Source organism: Rhipicephalus microplus, chromosome 7 (genome assembly GCF_043290135.1).
Source record: "Rhipicephalus microplus isolate Deutch F79 chromosome 7, USDA_Rmic, whole genome shotgun sequence".
Taxonomy (NCBI): domain Eukaryota; kingdom Metazoa; phylum Arthropoda; class Arachnida; order Ixodida; family Ixodidae; genus Rhipicephalus; species Rhipicephalus microplus.
Window position 1 is genome coordinate 76579138 of NC_134706.1, and position 18823 is coordinate 76597960.

At 42.2% G+C, this 18823-nt stretch overlaps 1 pseudogene; it reads left to right on the forward strand.

Annotated features, from left to right (window-relative positions):
• The window catches only part of LOC142767509 (luciferin 4-monooxygenase-like), a 28174-nt pseudogene extending 19538 nt beyond the window's left edge, over positions 1-8636 (forward strand).
• The last annotated feature ends 10187 nt before the right edge of the window (positions 8637-18823 follow it).

An 18823-nucleotide genomic window follows, 5' to 3' on the forward strand; every position in this document is an offset into this window, starting at 1 on the left:
ATTGAGCTGCGGGCTGGCCCCGCCGCGGTGGTCTAGTGGCTAAGGTACTCGGCTGCTGACCCGCAGGCCGTGGGTTCAAATCCCGGCTGCGACGGCTGCATTTCCGATGGAGGCGGTAATGTCGTAGGCCCGTGTGCTCAGATTTGGGTGCACGTTAAAGAACCCCAGGCGGTCAAAATTTTCGGAGCCCTCCGCTACGGCGTCTCTCATAATCATATGGTGGTTTTGGAACGTTAAACCGCACAAATCAGTCAATCAATGAGCTGCGGGCTGAGAGTGTTGCCCTGACCAAGCATTAATAATGGCGTCCCACTAGTCTGTAAGCTGATCAAGGTTCTTCAAAGAATGGTTCCGGCTACAACGCAGAGGCCAAAACAATGTACGTTTACATGGAGTTGTTTACCAAGAGGGTCCTTACAAAACCTTGATTTACCTCATGATTTTATTCCTAGCTTTCGGCTTGGTAGGGGGCTGGTGTATCTCAGATATCATGAGATCTTTTACACCAGCGACATTACGGCAGGTGGTGTTCCACGTACTAAATATTTCCAGGTTTTGTTTAACAATGTCAATTTCTAACGCAGTTCAGTTCCGGCTAAGTATTTCCCATGTCTCTGTTGAGTCACCTGTATTGCTAGCTAAGGGTAGCACTTAAGACAAGTTTTGTCTGAAGATGTAGACACCTGCGAATGCACCCGCTTACAAAAAGTACCAAAAAAAAAACATCCATAATAGCAGGTCGAGTGGTGTGCAAAGAAGATTTGCCTCAGATGAGTTGTCAGTGTAATTTGCAGCGTAAATAAATTGTACATGGCTGTAAATAAATTACAGCCAAGTTCTTTCGAGGATCCCTTCTCTTGTAATATTATTTCACCATGATTAGAGTGTCGTTCTCACTTTCCGAAAAGTACTAAGTCCGGACGTCCTCAATAGCTGCTATATTAGTGGGCATACTGTGGAATATATGATATTCTAAATTTACACTAGAGGGAACTCTGACGCTAGTGTATATGTTAGCTGCAAGGCATGGTACTTAAGCTAGCAAGGGAATCATGAGTAGTACCGAAATTTGTATGATCTTTGTTCTATCGGCTCCGTTTGACTTCGCGTGGCATGGAGCCCATTTGTAACAGGGCGACCATCGGAAAATGTGCAGCAGTTGCAATTCACTGAAGTTCACATCATGAAGGTCATGAAGTTCAGAACCAATTGCTCTTTTACTTCAAACACAAACAAACTAGAACAATAAACATAGCCGCCAGTGCGCTCGAAGCTCGCAGGCATGAAGACTAGGCAAATTAGTGTACATACCGTCATTCTCTTGGTGGTGGAACGATAACAGCGCCAGAGTCCCTCTAGTTAGTTTCAGGAAGTTATGCTTCGGAAGATTTCGTTCTATTATAAAAGCACGTGAATCTTGTGCCCTCCTAATGTATTGAACTTAAAACCTGTGTGTGTCTCCCGGCCAGAGAGAAAGGCGTGCAGAAGCAATGGAGGTTACAGTTACGAATGCGAGTGATTGGAGGGAAAGTCGTGGTAGATCAAAAATGTTGCAGTGTTTTATTAGTTTATATTTGCTGTGGCTAAGCTATATTTGGTACAGCTGAGCAATTCTGCCCAATCTTTTCGCAGGAAAACTGGCTATCCACAAGCACCTTTACGGAGGCGTCTTTCTGTTCGACTCCTTGCCGAAGACAGAAACGGCAAAAGTAAACCGAAGAGCAATAGTGGAACAGTGTGCTCATAAAGTAAGTTAGTAATAAATAAAGAAGTTACAGTCTTTTAAACACACGTGTTCAAATTTTCATGGTGTTTCCTTTTCTAAGGAGATTATACTGCTGGCTTATAGTGTAGGCCGCATAGTCGTTGCTCAAACTCCGAGCACTTTCTTACAAATTTATCGAACTGGTGAAGACAGAGCAAGGATATATAGAATATATGATAAACAGTCATGTGATTATTTTTCTAAAGTCCAAGGAGCCGCACAGTATGTGGATGCAATCGACACCAGTTAAGTATTTTCCGCCTCGTCGTGGCCCACACGTGTCTCTCGGAGAGGTGGCATATTTATTTATTTTATTTATTTATTTAGGTACCCTAAGGGCCCAAATGGGCATTACATAGGGGGGGGGGGAATGGGTTTAAAGCCGATACAACGTACAAAATTGTTAAAAGAAAGAATCAACACAACAAAAGTGACATTACAATATCATAAAGGCAGCAAAAGTACACAATTGCAAAGTACAGCGTGAAACATATAAAAAAGTGTAAATGTGACAGAAAATCTGGTATTTGGAAGGCAGGAACACACATTTACAGCCTAGAAAAGATGAGCATGATGAAGACAAGTTACAGGGTATTTTGATTAGCTAGAAAAGCGAGGAGTGCGGTTTGAAAAGAAGAGGTGTCTGTTTGGTCCACTAGGCTACTAGGTAAAGAATTCCATTCATTGATTGCCAGAACAAGGGGTGAGTTCTGATATTTGTTTGTTCGGGCAAAAATTGGGCCAACTTTGTGAGCGTGGTCAGCGCGTGCGGACGTATGGGGTGCCGGGAGTATAAATTTGCGAGCGAATGGTGTTGGATGATGGTACAGTGTGTGAAAAAAAAAATTAATCTTGACAACTGCCTGCGTTGGGTGAGAGGGGGGAGATTAAGTTCGTCCTTCAAGGCAGATACACTCTGGTATCTTGAGTACGATGACAGAATGAAGCGCGCGGCCTTGTTCTGTACGGATTCAAGCATGTTAGTCAGACGCATCTCAAGTGGATGCCAGATGATTTGCGCGTATTCTAGTGAAGAGCGGATAAGAGCATTATACGCGTGGAGTCGTGTCTCTGAATTAGCTAAATAAAGGTGACGCTTCAGCAGGCCGAGCTTTTTACACGCCTTCGATGTGATTTTTTCTATATGGGGGGCCCAGCTGAAATCGGAGGTGAATGCAACTCCCAGATATTTGAAAGATGAAACTGTTTCTATTTTGGCATTATCTATTAAGTAATTATAAGTTTCGGATCTTGTCCTAGAAGAAAATTGCACATGCTTAGTTTTTTCTACGTTTATTTTCATCAGCCATTTTTCGCACCATTCAGTCACAAAGCGAGATGTTGCGTTGTGCTTGCGTTCAAGCATAATCATCATTAATATAGTTAGAGCAGTAGCGCTGGTAGTGCCGCCCAGCGGCGAGGCTAGGTGACCGCACAGAGATGATTCGGGGCTCTCTTTGGCGAGGGACGGCTGACGCGATTGGTCGTCTTTTCACGGGTATTCGCGGGATCCGAAAACTGTGGGCCGTCTCCTGTAGGTGCCTTGTGGTGATTCGATCATTGGGGATGGCATCTTCGCGTAACCTTCTGTTAGTTTTTCTGTTTGAGTGTCTTATTGGGATTATTGTATAAGGTTGTTTCTAGCGTGTCACCAGTGAGGTTTTCGATCGGCTGGCGATATTGTTGTTTGTAACGGTTGTTGAATAAATGTTCACGATGTATGGATTAATTATAGTGCATCTCTCTGTGCGTGCGTTTCAAGAGCGGCACTCTGGTCCGCGACTCCACAACAAATATTTTAATAATGCTATATTATAGTATTGCTAAACAAAAAAATTGAGGACCCTTAGCTTCACCTTTCAAAGTTAAACGCGATCGTGGATCTGGCCCTTAGTGCGCCCTTCAACTGCAAAGGGCATACCTGATAATGTTTTGTTACATACACACACACGCACACAGTAGATTGTACCAGCGCGCGCGCGCGAATATAACATACAATTTTTTTTATCTAAAGCAAGATTTGCAAAGCCTCTAAGATACATGTCGCACGCTTGCCATCTTGGAGACCATAAAGAGTCTCACAATGCCTCACAGATGGCAGCACATTATCTAGCGTTTGCCATTTGCTTGATCAATGCCTCTGGAAAGTCATGATAGGTTTTCCGCGATATCGACATAGTTTTCTATTTTTACAGCTATTTGAAAGTTCCGGTGTGTTTTTAGCGTTGATGGCTCCACTATCTCGGCCTTTTTCTACATAACTGAAGGCCTCCCAAAGGCGCGTACAAATTACCAAATGAGCTTGTTTTCGTCATGACACCTGCCGAACAAAATGCGTTCACCTCATGATCACCAGCGCGCGCGCTAAACACTGGAACACAAAGCGTACTTTTTTCCTTTAATCCATGAAATCATCACCAGTAATGGTGAACTAAAAGCGTACGTTATCATGGCTGCTAACGGCAAGCCATTCATATACACCATATACTATTTGGCAGTCTTCAGAGCTCAGCCTCTTTAGCGTATTTTAGTCATCAGTAGCGAGCAAGTAACCGAAACAGGACGTCTTGGTTTGTGTTTCCTTTTTTTGGATAATCTTTTCGCGTAATATTGCGCCTGCATTGCGAAACATTTCATTAGGTGCATGACCTTCGTGTACACTAGTTCAGTTTGAATATTAGCAGGAAATACGGTGGTTTTATTGGCAATAGGGTTCATGAATGTATGACGGCAATGCCTGAGAACTGGATGTTGCTGCCGCTGAAGATTCAATGAGCGTTAGCAAAAATGTGGAGGGGCACGAACAATGTCAGCTCGCCCGCCGAAGATTTCACCTGCGTATTCAGTTCTGTTTTATAGCCTATATAATTGTAATATTTATGACTTTAGACTTGAAATGTAATGCTATCAAAGTATGCAAGTTCTTCTTTCTTGCCTGTATATATTACGATGGCAACGCTCATATGTCTTGCATACAGTTCGCCTTGTCGATTGTCCACACCTTTAAAACGCGATACGGTCAATTCTACTGGGCGTATCGTTGCTACTAAGTAATGCACTGCAGAGGGCACTGTCTGCCTTTCGGACATGGTGTTGCTCACAATTAAATCATAGGTCTGTATCTAAGTGATCGTACCTGAATACTACCGATGGTAACATCGTTTTCGTATATGTAAATTTCTCGCATACAACCTCCCCCCCCCCCCAAAGAAATGAAAGCAAGAGAAAACGAGAGATTGGTCTTAAAAAGTTTAGGGGCATATTCGGGGTTATGTACATGCATTTTGTTGCATTCATTTGTAGAAATGAAGTTGCGGGCTTTGTGACAGGGCACATTATACACGGCAGAATGTGGTACATGTACATTGATGTGTGAGACTTTTAAAAATGACGGATTACCGGAAACCCTTGAAACACGCTATAGGTACAGACATTTCCAAGATTGTGATTCTTGTTACGTGGAAAAATCGCTGTTTATCCGTCTCTTTACACCTCACCAAAATACAAATATTCAAAACATTTTCAGTGGCCAGTCCGCGCTAAACTTCCTGCTGTCTGGCCTTCTGCTTTTCGTTGTCCTCCTTTTCGGCATGGCAGTCATGATGGCCTAGGCTATGGCAGGTAAGCCACAGGATATGCACTCAATGGCACTAGCAAGCTTAAAAAAGTCCTGACACGAATATATTTTCGGGTTTTTGCTCTATATAGAAACACCAGTATTGAGAACCCTATGGAAAAGTTTTGTAGTGCTTGGAATTGGATTCATCATATTTTATAGCCACTACCTTAAAACAGCAATTACGGTGTTGGTATCGAGAAATGGCTTCTCAGCGTTGTGTCAACCCAAGTAGGACGTCACCAGGAGACTGCAAGGCATGACGTACTAACGAGAGCTGTCAATTCGCTGTCAGTCACACGTGTAAGCAACGGAGAGTGAATTGTCATTAAAAAGCTTTGGACTCTCGCAGCGAATTCCATCAATTTAGACTGCATGCCCGACACAGATTACGCTAACTCGGGGAATTCTAGTAACGTGTCTTGGCAACGTCCACAGCAGTGACATTCGTTTTCAAGTAATCGCAGACGACAACCCTAAATAAACTAAAATATTTATACTTGTTATCTCACTGCGGTGTGTGGAGAATGTTGATAGTGCACACCTTGGAAACGAAAAATCTCACTTTTGGGATTGCTGAAGATCATGTCAGTGGTCCTGTATGTGTAGTCTCTAGCACTAAGTCCTAGCGAAAAAACTTTAGTCAGTGTTGCCAGATTTGTGATGTTTTCTGACTAAGGTGGCTATTTGGCTTCGTTTGGCAAGCGGGTTTAATAAAATCGGTCGTCTATAACTTACCACCACAAGGTAAGCCGCTCGCACTGAAGAACGTTGGGTACGTCACAGGTTTTCAGGAACCAGTTATAGCTTTTAAATAAATAAAAACATATTACCGACACTGAATAAATCTTTTCATGACGCCGGCATTGATAGTACAAGTATAACAAAGTCTGAACCACGGTCTCTCATTTAAACTCTGTAGATCTCCATGACTTACGCGTAATTTCTTCCGCCATTGTACTTGCATTCAAATATATAGACGGTCAGTAACTTAAGTACATGCTTTTGAGTTTACCTTGTGAGATTGTGCATTATTGTTGCTGTAAATGTTCTACTTGCCACTGTTATATTGCGTTGTTTTTAATTGATTGCCTTTCATTGTATTGCACAAACAATGCAGTTTTTTACTTTTCTTTTAACACCGTTTTTCTTTATTATGAATGCGCAACTCACTGCCGCAGTGTACATCATGGGCTAAGGGCACCTCAAGCTGTCCCATTACAGTAGAACCCTTCTGTTTTGTTCATCACTGCTACGCTTTTCCGGCTGCTACGTCGCTTTTGTTGGTCAGGGCACTGTATCCTTAGGACCCAGTGTATTGGGAACCTCGCTGTTGGGAACAATCGCAAGACAAATGCCGTATAATACACCATAAAAGGCGCTCTATGCCAAACCAGAACCGCGAAAATGGGTGATCATGTCGCCTCTTCACGCAGCATGTCCTGGCTTGGCTGTAGGATTATTCACACGAGTGTTGCAAGCGACAAGCATAATGTACATAGGTTTCGACGAACACAATCATAGTCGTCGAGATTCTTATTGCGGAGACGGCGTATGGGACGTCATTGGTTTTCATATTGCTTAAGCTCTAGAGAAAGAAAGGCTTTCGAGATTGGCGTTCGTTTCCATCGTATATTTTTGGTTTCGTCGTATACGCGTTGATTTTCCTACATGCGCATGTTGAAACCAGTTCACCGAAGAGATTGGACAAGTCTAGTTATTTGGTTAACTCGGGCCTCGTTCGAAATTTTAAATTGTAAAGTATCGACACCTCAAAGCTACCGCGGTATTTTATTCACACTAACATATGCCTGCAGGTGCGAAAAGACCGAGTGGGCGTCCTGAGCATGAAGTACTCCCGTTTCAAATCAATACAGGCTGGGTTGACTGTCATGTGATGCGTCGGCATGCAGTCGAGATTCCAAGGCAGGCGGAGTGAATGCATTAAACGTTCAAGTAGACAAAGCAAGAAAGCTCTAAGGTAACCATCAGACCACATTTGTGTAAACCAATAAATAACAAAATCAACTACCATCTTTCTGTAGGAGTACTTGCAAGTAAAACAAACCACTACCACCTAGTGCCACATAATACGTAAAAGTGCTACCAACTGCACCGGGAGCTTCCCCTGATAAAACTAATATTGTTTCTACATTGCTCAGATGTTTTAATGATATACTGTTATGAAGCACGTCCGAATTGAAACCGTCTGTGAAAAATTGAGAATAAATAAAAAAACAAGGCAATGTATTAACACAACACAAAGATACGATGGGGTTTTTGCGCCAACCCTGTCCTTCGATCAGCATACACCTAATAGTCCCACAGGTAGCATTATATACTGAAGTATTTAACAGCGTAGCTGTTTTTAATGCTCTTAGTCGTGCCTTGAACGTCCAGTATTCTTGGTAATTAGAGTGGGTATCGTAAACGGGTATGCATGACAGATACTCGATAAAGTCGTCCTTGGTCCACTAAACATGAAGGCAGCAGTTCGCAGAACAACCAGGTATATGCTACAAAAATTTGTGCAGCCCTTCAGAAAATTATAAACGCGTATTTACCAGAGTAGTTGGCTAAAATCGCTTCACACGTAACTCCCGCTGAAAACAAAGGCGTCGTAGCCAATGGCATGCGTATCACCATAGTCACTCTGTTGTGACGTTATACCTCGTCGTTTTAAAAGGTAGTGGTTGTACTATACCATAGTCACAATAATGGGACGTTATACCTCGTGGTTTCAAAAGATAGTGCATATATCATACCATCTAGCCACACTACTGTGAGGTTATACCTCGTGGTTTTAAAAAAGTAGTGAATATATTATACCACCTAGTCACACTACGGTGACGCTATGGCTCGTGGTCTCCGTTTTGCGGTGATGGCCGTGGAGCATGCCAGAGGCCTGTCTGGTCACAGGTTCTCACACCCGTCAACCGCAAGGAAGCGAGCTGGCTCTCCCAATGACACTGAGGATACTGATCTCTATTCTATGCCGAAAAACGAAACATCCGATGGCAGCTTTATACCTGTCCGGGGTAAGAGGGCGAAGAGAAGGACGGTGAATACAGCAGCATCAGCTCCTGCTAGCACAGCAACTGTGCAGTCAAGGCCTGCGCGCTGGCCGCACGTCATCATCTTCATGCTCAAAGATCCATCAAGCAACCTACGGCTTCTGAACAGGCAAGCCCTTTCCGTTGCTCTCGAATGTGCGGTGCCACATGAAATTAAGGACGTACGAGTAAACCCAAGGAAGAACACTCTCGCCATAGACGTGCACGATGCGAGTGCGCTAGGACAGCTGCAGCAAATGACTGAGCTAGGTGGCATTAAAATGCGCCCCTTTATCCCGATGGATGACAAATCAATTGCCGGGGTAATTTATGACATCGACACTGCCATTCCTAATGCTGACTTGTCTACCCTCATCAAGCCTGCAAACGAGGGAACTGTCATTACGCAAGCGCGGCGCCTTGGAAATACGCGCTGCGTAAAAGTGTTTTTCAAGGAAGATTGCATACCGTCCCACGTTAAAGTTGGACATTTTTGACATCCCGTTCAACCATTGATCCAAAAGCCATCTCAATGTCATCAGTGCCTCAGGCTAGGACACGTCAAGGGAGCATGCCCCAACTCACAACTGTGTCCCCGCTGCGCTGAACCTCATGCTGAAGACGCCTGTCGGGCGACTACTCTGAAGTGCGCCAACTGCAGCAGTCCTCATGCTGCCTCGTCGAAAGACTGTCCTCGAATCCAAAAGAAGCGCGCGGTTCTCAGACAAATAGCCCGAGACAACTCGACAAACAGGGAGGCAGGCGAAGTAGTCCGGCGTCGGCGTCGACGTCGGCATCAACGAAAGTCTTCAAAAATGGCACATTCCCGAGACGTTCTTTCCCACTCTTTAGCGGTTCCATCCAGTATTTTAGCGGTTCCATCCAGGTTCCATCCAGTATTTTTGTTCCATTGGAAACACTTTTTTAGGGTGTCTAGGAACACCCTTAACAATAAGGTGTTTATAAACACCCTAAAACTTTAGGGTGTAAAGAAACCTTACAACCTTCTATAATAGTTGTTTATGAACACCCCAAACAATGTGTGTTGGATGAAGCTACACCCATGCGAGTGGGCTGTAACACTAAAAGCCCCCTTGAAACCATGGCAGTTACACGGATAAGCATACTAGAGTCAAATGAAGCGCGATTAACGGGACAACACAAGCAGACAGAGGAGGTGACGCTTAGTCTTGTGTTTTGAGGAGAGCCGTTCATAGCACTTCATTCCATCAAATATGCATCACCAACTGGCCCAAGCCTCAATTGTTTTCAGGGAGGAGCATATATGAACCTTCTCTGCGGCTGACAGGGAAGAAGGAAGATACTGGTGTCACCCACTGCACTTATACCTGCATGCATGCAGCTGATAAAATAAGGTGCCATGGTCTTGAATGAGCTGCATGAAACCAGTGTATATATGTGTACGTAGACTGGGCCGAAAACGACAAAGTAAGACGTGGAAGGCACTTAGACATACACACACACACACACACACACACACACACACACACACACACACACACACACACACACCACACCACAGTAGTGCAAGCAGTAACCTGTAGCGTAAGGTTCGACCAAACATAACGCCGAAGCAAAAAACAATTAAGACCATATGTTAACATCTGCCTTTATTATAGGAAAACTGCAAGTCGGACAAACAGGACTCTGATGGCATTCTGAAACATTTTGAAATATATCACGTGACCAAGTTTTTTTTCTGTACTAGAAATTCATTGTTTTCAATACAATAAATCTTCACAACTTTCACAAACATTACCGCTAGTCGGGCAAACGACTGAGAGGTATCGCGTTGATTGACACCTATAAAATATTAAAAAAACACGTAGAAAGAGTAAGCGAGTTTCTGGGGTCACTTTTACAACCTATTACATCTCGAAGTATAAATTTCGACATTAAAAAGAGAAAATTCGACAAGGTAGTCTAAGCTTGTTGTAATAATGTAATGTCAGTGTTGGTATACTTCTAACTGCAAAACCACTCGTCACTGCTGCGTGCACAATAATCTTCAGCTGATAAGATGACTGGTGCCTTCGAGAGAAGTGGGGCGAAGCTGTTCTTTCTGTACAGGAAATTCAATCCTCGGAACCTAAAATAAATACACAAGGAACAACAAGCGAAATTTCACAAAGAGTGAAACCTACAGTATGCACCCTGCATAACTAACTGCTTTCTTATGTGTAAGTATAAACTGAGTGAATAGCAAGCATATTCAGTGGTATCGGGCTCCACTACAGTGAGAAATACTAGAAAAGGTATGCCGAGCAATAAACGCCATAAAAAGCGCACTGTGGCAGAATCAATATACCTTTCGTGCCATAGATATGAACCTTACTTTACCCTTTCAGCTTGCTCGCGCAGTCAAATAAAAAGGTGCTGCTCCAAGTTGATAATGTTCCATTAGCTGCATGCATCGACCAATCTAAGTGAATGTCAAATTCTATGCTTAAGTATGCATCAACACAGCTGCATGTGTATTTCTGCAGATCTACCATGGTACTCATTCGATTAGTTTATTAAAAGGCATACAGTATGACGCGCAACAACATATATATATAACTATATATATATATATATATATATATATATATATATATATATATATATATATATAATCTCTATTGCACAAAAGGACAATGCCACTGAGCATACATGACGGAATGAGCATTGAGAAAATATTCAGTGCAGGTAACTTGTTAAACAAGTACTGAATAGTTACGTATTAAAATGCGAATGATACTAGTGTTCTTGAACTGGCTCACATTTACACGATCATGTAATGAAAGAATTTGCCATTGAGTCATTCCATGTCAAACATCCCAGCCATTTTGGCGACCACCTGAAATGTATTCGAAAACCATCGCGCTGATTTTACTGCTTTAAAAAAGGTAACTGCTAGAATATTTTGCAGACAAATAATTTTTGATCACGTGGCTGCCTCTTGAACTTCCCGGAATCTCGTCTAGATGTTTGTGAAAAAAAATTTATTCGTAAGTGTCTCTTTTTCCGTGCGAAATTCGGTCTACAAGTTAAGTGAAGGACTTGCGTTAAGTGTTTGTAGCTCAGTAATATTATTAGCATTTTTCGACTGCATACGTCGCCAATAATTTAGCCGAAATGTGTTATATCTGCATTTTTCTATATCAATACTTCACTTCGAATGAATATCTGAGGAGTGAATACTTAATCCACATAAGGTATATTTGCAGGAAAAATATTTTAGACCTCTCAAGCTGTCAAGCTTTACGAGAAAAAATCGCAAATTTCACAAAATAGTTGTTTTGTATTTAATGAGACGCAACTTGCACCATATGGGGGTTGAATGAAAAAGACTTCGTACCTAAGTCTAAAGCAAATAAACAGTTCTTTTCATGTGGCAAATTTTGTCACAGCAGTTTATGTTTTGAGAAAAATATCACAGCATACCCACGGAGTGAATGATGATGAGTGGGGCATAGCGTTCGTCCGTCCGGACGTACAAACGAATGGACAGACAGTCTGACGCCAGTATGGACGGACAGAAAGACGGACGGACTCACGGACAGACCGACACACGGAAGCCCGGACGGATGAATGCACAGACGAACGTACGAAAGTACAAATGTACGGACGAAGGATTCGCCCCACGAATCATCATTTTGCCCATGTATATGCTGTGAAAACCAGTAACGCTATCGATTGTGCAACTCATCAAGTGGCTACATAATACTACTACGACTTCAGAGGAGGGAACGACCCACTGCCTCAAGAGCTTTGCCCCTAAATGATTTTCGAAGTTCCAAGTTCCTCATTTGCCATTTGCTCATATGGCAGCCGACGCCTCGAAGCTCCTCAATGCTGCTGATGGGAAAATTAAAAAATTATTTTATTCCTTGAAATAGAAATTGTAAAGATGAAACTTGTCACATAAAAAGAGCTGTTTATTTGCTTTCAATTTAGGTAAAAGGTGATTTTTAATTGGACCACCACATGGTGCAAATTGCGTCTCAATACGGACAAAAATGACAATTCTTTGAAATGAGTGATCTTTTCTCGTAGAAGTTAACAGCTTAAGATGTCTAAAAATAATTTTTCATCAAAATATCTTTTCTGTGAAGTAAGTAGTCTCAGCAAAGATATTCAAACAAAGTAAAGTATCGCAATGAGAAAATGCAAACATAACACATTTTGACTAAATTGGTGCAGACGTATGTGGCCCAAAATTCGTGTTAACATTGCCGAGTTTCAAACACCCTACATAAGCCCCGTTACTTAACATGTACCAAGCTTGGTATAAAAAAAAGAAGCAGTACTTGTAAAATATTTTTTTCACAAACAACAGTCAAACAACATTCTGGAAAGTTGGAAAGGCAACCACGTGACCAAAAACTTTTTTCTCCAAAATATTCAAGCAGTTCAATGTTTTCAGTGCATTACATCAGCACGATTTTTTTTCAAACACATTTGCCATATCCGCGAAATTGGCTGGGAAATTTCGAATAAAGTGGTCCTTTACCTTTAACCAATGACCATCGCATACTGCTAAATTAGGACCATTTTTTTCAATCATGCTGGCAGGCTGAGAAAGCATAACTCTTTCCCGATGCAGCATAGGCTGTTCAGTGACTGTGCTTGTTGTGCTCCAAGATAAATATGCTGCCCAGTCTTACATTTTGGCTGCAACACATGCTTAGATATCGTTCAGTATGTATAACATTAAAGTGTTTTTGTTAGCGTTTCGTTTTCATATATCACATCAAGCTGATACTGTTACTGACACTGACAGCTTAGTCTCACTCATAGAAAGCAAATTAAATTATTGTTCAAGTTTGTTAAAATTCCTGAAGGTTACGTTGGAGTAGACGCTGAATACGAAAGACTTAGGGCCATTCGCCGCAAGGCTGAAAGAAAATATAGACGCACGGGTCTACTTGAAGATTACCGCGACTGTCAAAAAACACATGACCGCATAAGACGAGAACTAGATAGACTAGGTAAAAAGCGCTGGCGGGAATTCTGCACTTCGCTAACGCCATTTGCACCCGAGTCAAAATAATGGAATTCTCTGCGCTCTTTAAATTGGACAGTAACACTTCAACAACCATTTAGAGCCTGAGCTTTAGTGAAGAATGTACCGGAAACAACCGTTGCGGACGAATTGTGTCAGCATAATACACGGCCTAGTGCAGCCGGGCACACGCCTGAATACATTAGGTCTGTTGGGGATATTAAAGCATGGATTATTTTTTCTCTCAATAGACATCATGATGACCTAGATCATCCGTTTTTACTGCAAGAATTAAATAATGCTCTTGCAGTGTGCCGACAGAGGAGAGCAGCTGGTCTCGATGGGATAACGTATGCAGCATTAAAAAAACTTGGGTCCTGTGGCCACATATACTTTGTTGAAGATACTTATTGATGCATGAACAACAGAGTGCGGCCACCCTCCTGGAAAGTTGCAAGAGTGGTCCCAATTCTCAAACCCGGAAAAACGCCTTCATTTATAGATTTTTTCCGTCCTGTCAGCCTGACTAGCTGTCTTTGTAAACTTAAGGAAAAGATGATCGACGCTAGACTTCAGTGGTGGGTGGAATGTACGAAAGTGCTTCCAGAAAATATGGCCGGCTTTCGTAAACGCCGCTGCATCATGGATGCCATTCTAGACATTGTAACTTATGTGGATCATGAGAGGAGCTGTGGAAGATTCGTCGTTGCAGTGTTTTTAGATATAAAGCGAGCATTTGACACAACCAACGACGCTCTTGTATTACACGGTTTAATTCAGTTGGGAATAGTAGGCAGGACACTAAGATGGATTGCAGAATTCTTAAGAGACAGGAAAATCTTCATTGACACGGCTGACGGTAGAAGTAAAGAGCATGAAGTTAGTAAAGGAGTTCCACGGGGGAGCATACTAAGCCCATTTTTATTTGTTTGCGTTAGGGCTGAAATATCCCATATCTTACCTACTAGTTTGAAATATTCCATATATGCAGACGATCTGTGCATTTGGGCATTAGACACGAGCATTCAAGCAGTTCAGCAAAAACTTCAAGATGGTCTGACAATAATCAATGGCTTTTTCAAGAGTAGAGGCATGATTCTTTCGCATGAGAAAACGTCTGTACTTGCGCTCAGAAGGAAATGCCTTAAGAAATTCAAACTTCAGATAGACTCTCAGCGCTTACAACTTGTGCTGCAGCACAAATTTTTAGAGGTTATTTTAGACAGACGTCTGTCTAGGGCACCACAGATAATATCACTAGAGGACAAAGTCAACTCTCTAATCAATATATTACGTCGACTGACCGGAGTGAGAGGGGGAAGTTCATGTTCTTCTTTATTGCTTGTACATTCAGGAATAATTCGACAAAGAATAGCTTACTCTGCCCCGGTTTTACATGAGATATCACGTAACTTAGAGGAGAGGATTCAAAGATTGTTGGCCAGAAGCCTTCGTGTATGTCTTGGTGTACCGCGAGCGTCTGCCAGTGCTTTAGTAATTGCAGAGTCTAGTCAACCGACTTTCCATGCTATGAGATTTACAGAACCTTGCCGGCATTATCTTCGGTTGGCAACTCAACACGCTAATCATCATCTATAGCGAGATATTCAGGAGAGATCAGCTGCAAGAATACATAAAAATATAGTATAATTCAAAAGTTTACTGCCTACGCACGAATACTGGCCTACATGTGCATTCCACCCACCATGGCGACTCTCTATCCTAGATATTAAATCATAGATTCCGGGAAAAAATGTAAGAACGATCTGCCCATAATCGTATTAAAGCAATTAACTTTAACACTCCTTTATGCTAACAATGAAGACTATATTCACGTGTACACCGACAGATCATGTCTGAATCAAAGCTCTACGTCGGCATTCTTTGTACCTGCATACCGAGCGAGAAAAGCTTTTAAACTCAGCCATTTCACAACATCCACAACGGCAGAACTCTATGCAATACTCTGCACTTTACGCTTCATAAGTTTACAGCCAGGTCCCCTTCGATGGGTAGTTATTAGTGATTCACAGTCCTCACTAGTTTCTTCAAAAGGAATGAGCTTTGGAAACAAAGCTAGTGAGCTCGCCTATAATATACAGAGGACGTAAGCTATAGCAAAAGATTTAAACCACACCATAATGTTTCAGTGGGTGCCAAGCCACTGTGGAATCACAGGAAACGACATACCTGATCATATTGCACGTGCAGCACATCAAGAAAATAATATATCACTGCTACCTCTATCGATGAGCGATGCACGGTGACTAATAAATAAGCTGAGCTGTCAACTGTCTAAGGAAACCTGGTTCAAAAATGGTGCGCAAAACTCTCTGTTGTATAACATTGATCCCGGTATAGAACTGAATATTCCGTTAAAGGTTAGCCGATCGGTAGAAACAGTCATTCATAGGCTTCGACTTGGTACAGCCTACACGAAGGCTTTCCTGTATAGAATAAGGAAAGCTGGCAGTCCAACCTGCTCATGTAGAGAAGCTCAAGAAGAGGTGGAGCACATTCTTTTGCATTGTAAAATTCATAAAGTACCTCAAAAGAACCTTTTTCAAAAACTCAAGTCTTTAGATAGAGACCTCCATCAATTGCAAAAATCTTGGGTCCATGGCCAAAAGGAAAGCTACAAGTCACTGCAGCGCGTGCAGTCGTTCACTTTTTGGAGGAATCAGAAATAGCTCAAAAGTACTAAAAAAAAACAAATGTTATCCGCGGTATGTTTCAAAACAGTATTTTCGTGTTTCACTACGATATTTTTAGGAAAACCTTTCTGAAAACATGCCAGTATTTAAGCGACAAGTACACCTTAGACATTTTATTGAACTTTCACGTTTTTGTGTGAACACTTAAATTGGCGTGATTACTTGTGGTTTTTTTTACAAACTCAGTGTGGTGCGGACACAGTTCTATGCAGTGTGGACCCATTTCTCTTTAGTGTGGACACTCAGTGTGGAAAAAAACGTTAATTCAATGTGTAAGTATTGTGCTATGTACATATGTATAGCCTTGTGTTTGCTACAAAATGTGCGATGTTGGCAAGAGAAGAGGAGTAGCCGGCGCCACGCATTGGCACCAACCTCTCCTTACATACATTTTTGTTTTTGTTACAAACATTTTTGTTTTTTATTAGTGTTTTTGTACAACAAAAAAACTAATTATACGCTTCACATAGCAAAATACCTTTAAAACTGAAGTACTTGGCGAATTTACACGCCAAAGCGAGCCGATGGCAATATAACTCTGAATAACAAGAATATTTTGAAAGTTACACATGATGGAAACAATCTGAATAAAATGTGCTCGAACTTTAGCAGTTATGTTCAAACAAGCGTTTGCGCTGTTCAAGTAGGCAATTCGACCACACACAAAGACGAAAGGTCTGTTCAAACAAAAGTCCAGCTTCAGTGCTCGATCCGCTACACAGGCACGGTTGTCGGCAGTGTCACGCTTCGTTGCGGGTGAACGAAAATACCGGTGAAGACAAATTTAACGAAATTGAATGTATTAGCAAGTAGGCAAACTTCGCGAGGCGCACCTAACGCGAAGAAATATGCTGTGTTGTCACCCGATGCATCAACCCGAGTTATCACGGTAGTGTTACCGCACAAAACGAAAAAGAACCGAAAAAAACGACATGGACACTACGCCCTTGTTTTCCGTTCTCAATCTTTTTGTGCAATAGGAAAAAAAAGAGAGTAGGTGAATTACCAACAAGCCCAAGCATATGCGTCTAAGATACGGCTGATGCTTAGAGCTAACAGGCGCCGTCCCCACACATGTATTAATTATTAAACTAAAATTGATGTACATAACAAGCGGGCCCCGTTAAAAACAGCTGCCAACAAAGGGCACCGCAAAAATCTTTTCAATTTCTTCGCTGAACTTCAGCGGTGCACGCTCACTCTGCTTTGTACTCCAAACTATCTAAACAAACAAACAAAAATTGCCCACATTCACACTTCGCCATCATCCCCGTCTAACAGTTCGTACAAATATTCTCGCTAAGTAAACAAATGCTGATTTGTCATCAACTAGTTGAAAACAAAATTGTTTGAAGGCGTTATTCTCGTGTTCACGCAGTTAACAAAGCGCTGAACGGAACAACGTGAAAGCGGTACTCACTGTTTCACTTCATGTGCTCCACAATATGAATCCACAGGTCCAGTCTTCATGATGGTGCACCTTCGCAATAATCAGCACTGACAGAACCCACAGGTCGATCACAGAGCGCAGGCACATCTCAAACTAAACACCGACTAATAAACTCTACCGATCGAGACGCCACGCGCACAACACACACACACACAAGGGAGGGTTTTTCGGCAGCTCACGCAGTGACATATAAGACGATCTGGGTCCCTTTCCCGCGCTCTGCGCCCGGCGCGCAGCAATACCGGGAAGCAAAGGTTGTCTCGGCGACGAGACTTGATGGCGCCTTGTGGCGCTCTCAGACCGGCTATATGTTGTTTAACGCTAGCTTCGGCTCTCTGCTAATAGCGCAGGCACTGCTTTTTTTGCGGCAGCGATTTGTTGCGTTATACTCGTTTTTTTAACAGTGCATCTGAATCGCAGTAAACCTTGTGACTGCGCAGTGCGGCCAGCGTGGCGCCGGCTACTCCTCTTCTCTTGCCAACATCGCACATTTTGTAGCAAACACAAGGCTATACATATGTACATAGCACAATACTTACACATTGAATTAACGTTTTTTTCCACACTGAGTGTCCACACTAAAGAGAAATGGGTCCACACTGCATAGAACTGTGTCCGCACCACACTGAGTTTGTAAAAAAAACCACAAGTAATCACGCCAATTTAAGTGTTCACACAAAAACGTGAAAGTTCAATAAAATGTCTAAGGTGTACTTGTCGCTTAAATACTGGCATGTTTTCAGAAAGGTTTTCCTAAAAATATCGTAGTGAAACACGAAAATACTGTTTTGAAACATACCGCGGATAACATTTGTTTTTTTTTAGTACTTTTGAGCTATTTCTGATTCCTCCAAAAAGTGAACGACTGCACGCGCTGCAGTGACTTGTAGCTTTCCTTTTGGCCATGGACCCAAGATTTTTGCAATTGATGGAGGTCTCTATCTAAAGACTTGAGTTTTTGAAAAAGGTTCTTTTGAGGTACTTTATGAATTTTACAATGCAAAAGAATGTGCTCCACCTCTTCTTGAGCTTCTCTACATGAGCAGGTTGGACTGCCAGCTTTCCTTATTCTATACAGGAAAGCCTTCGTGTAGGCTGTACCAAGTCGAAGCCTATGAATGACTGTTTCTACCGATCGGCTAACCTTTAACGGAATATTCAGTTCTATACCGGGATCAATGTTATACAACAGAGAGTTTTGCGCACCATTTTTGAAC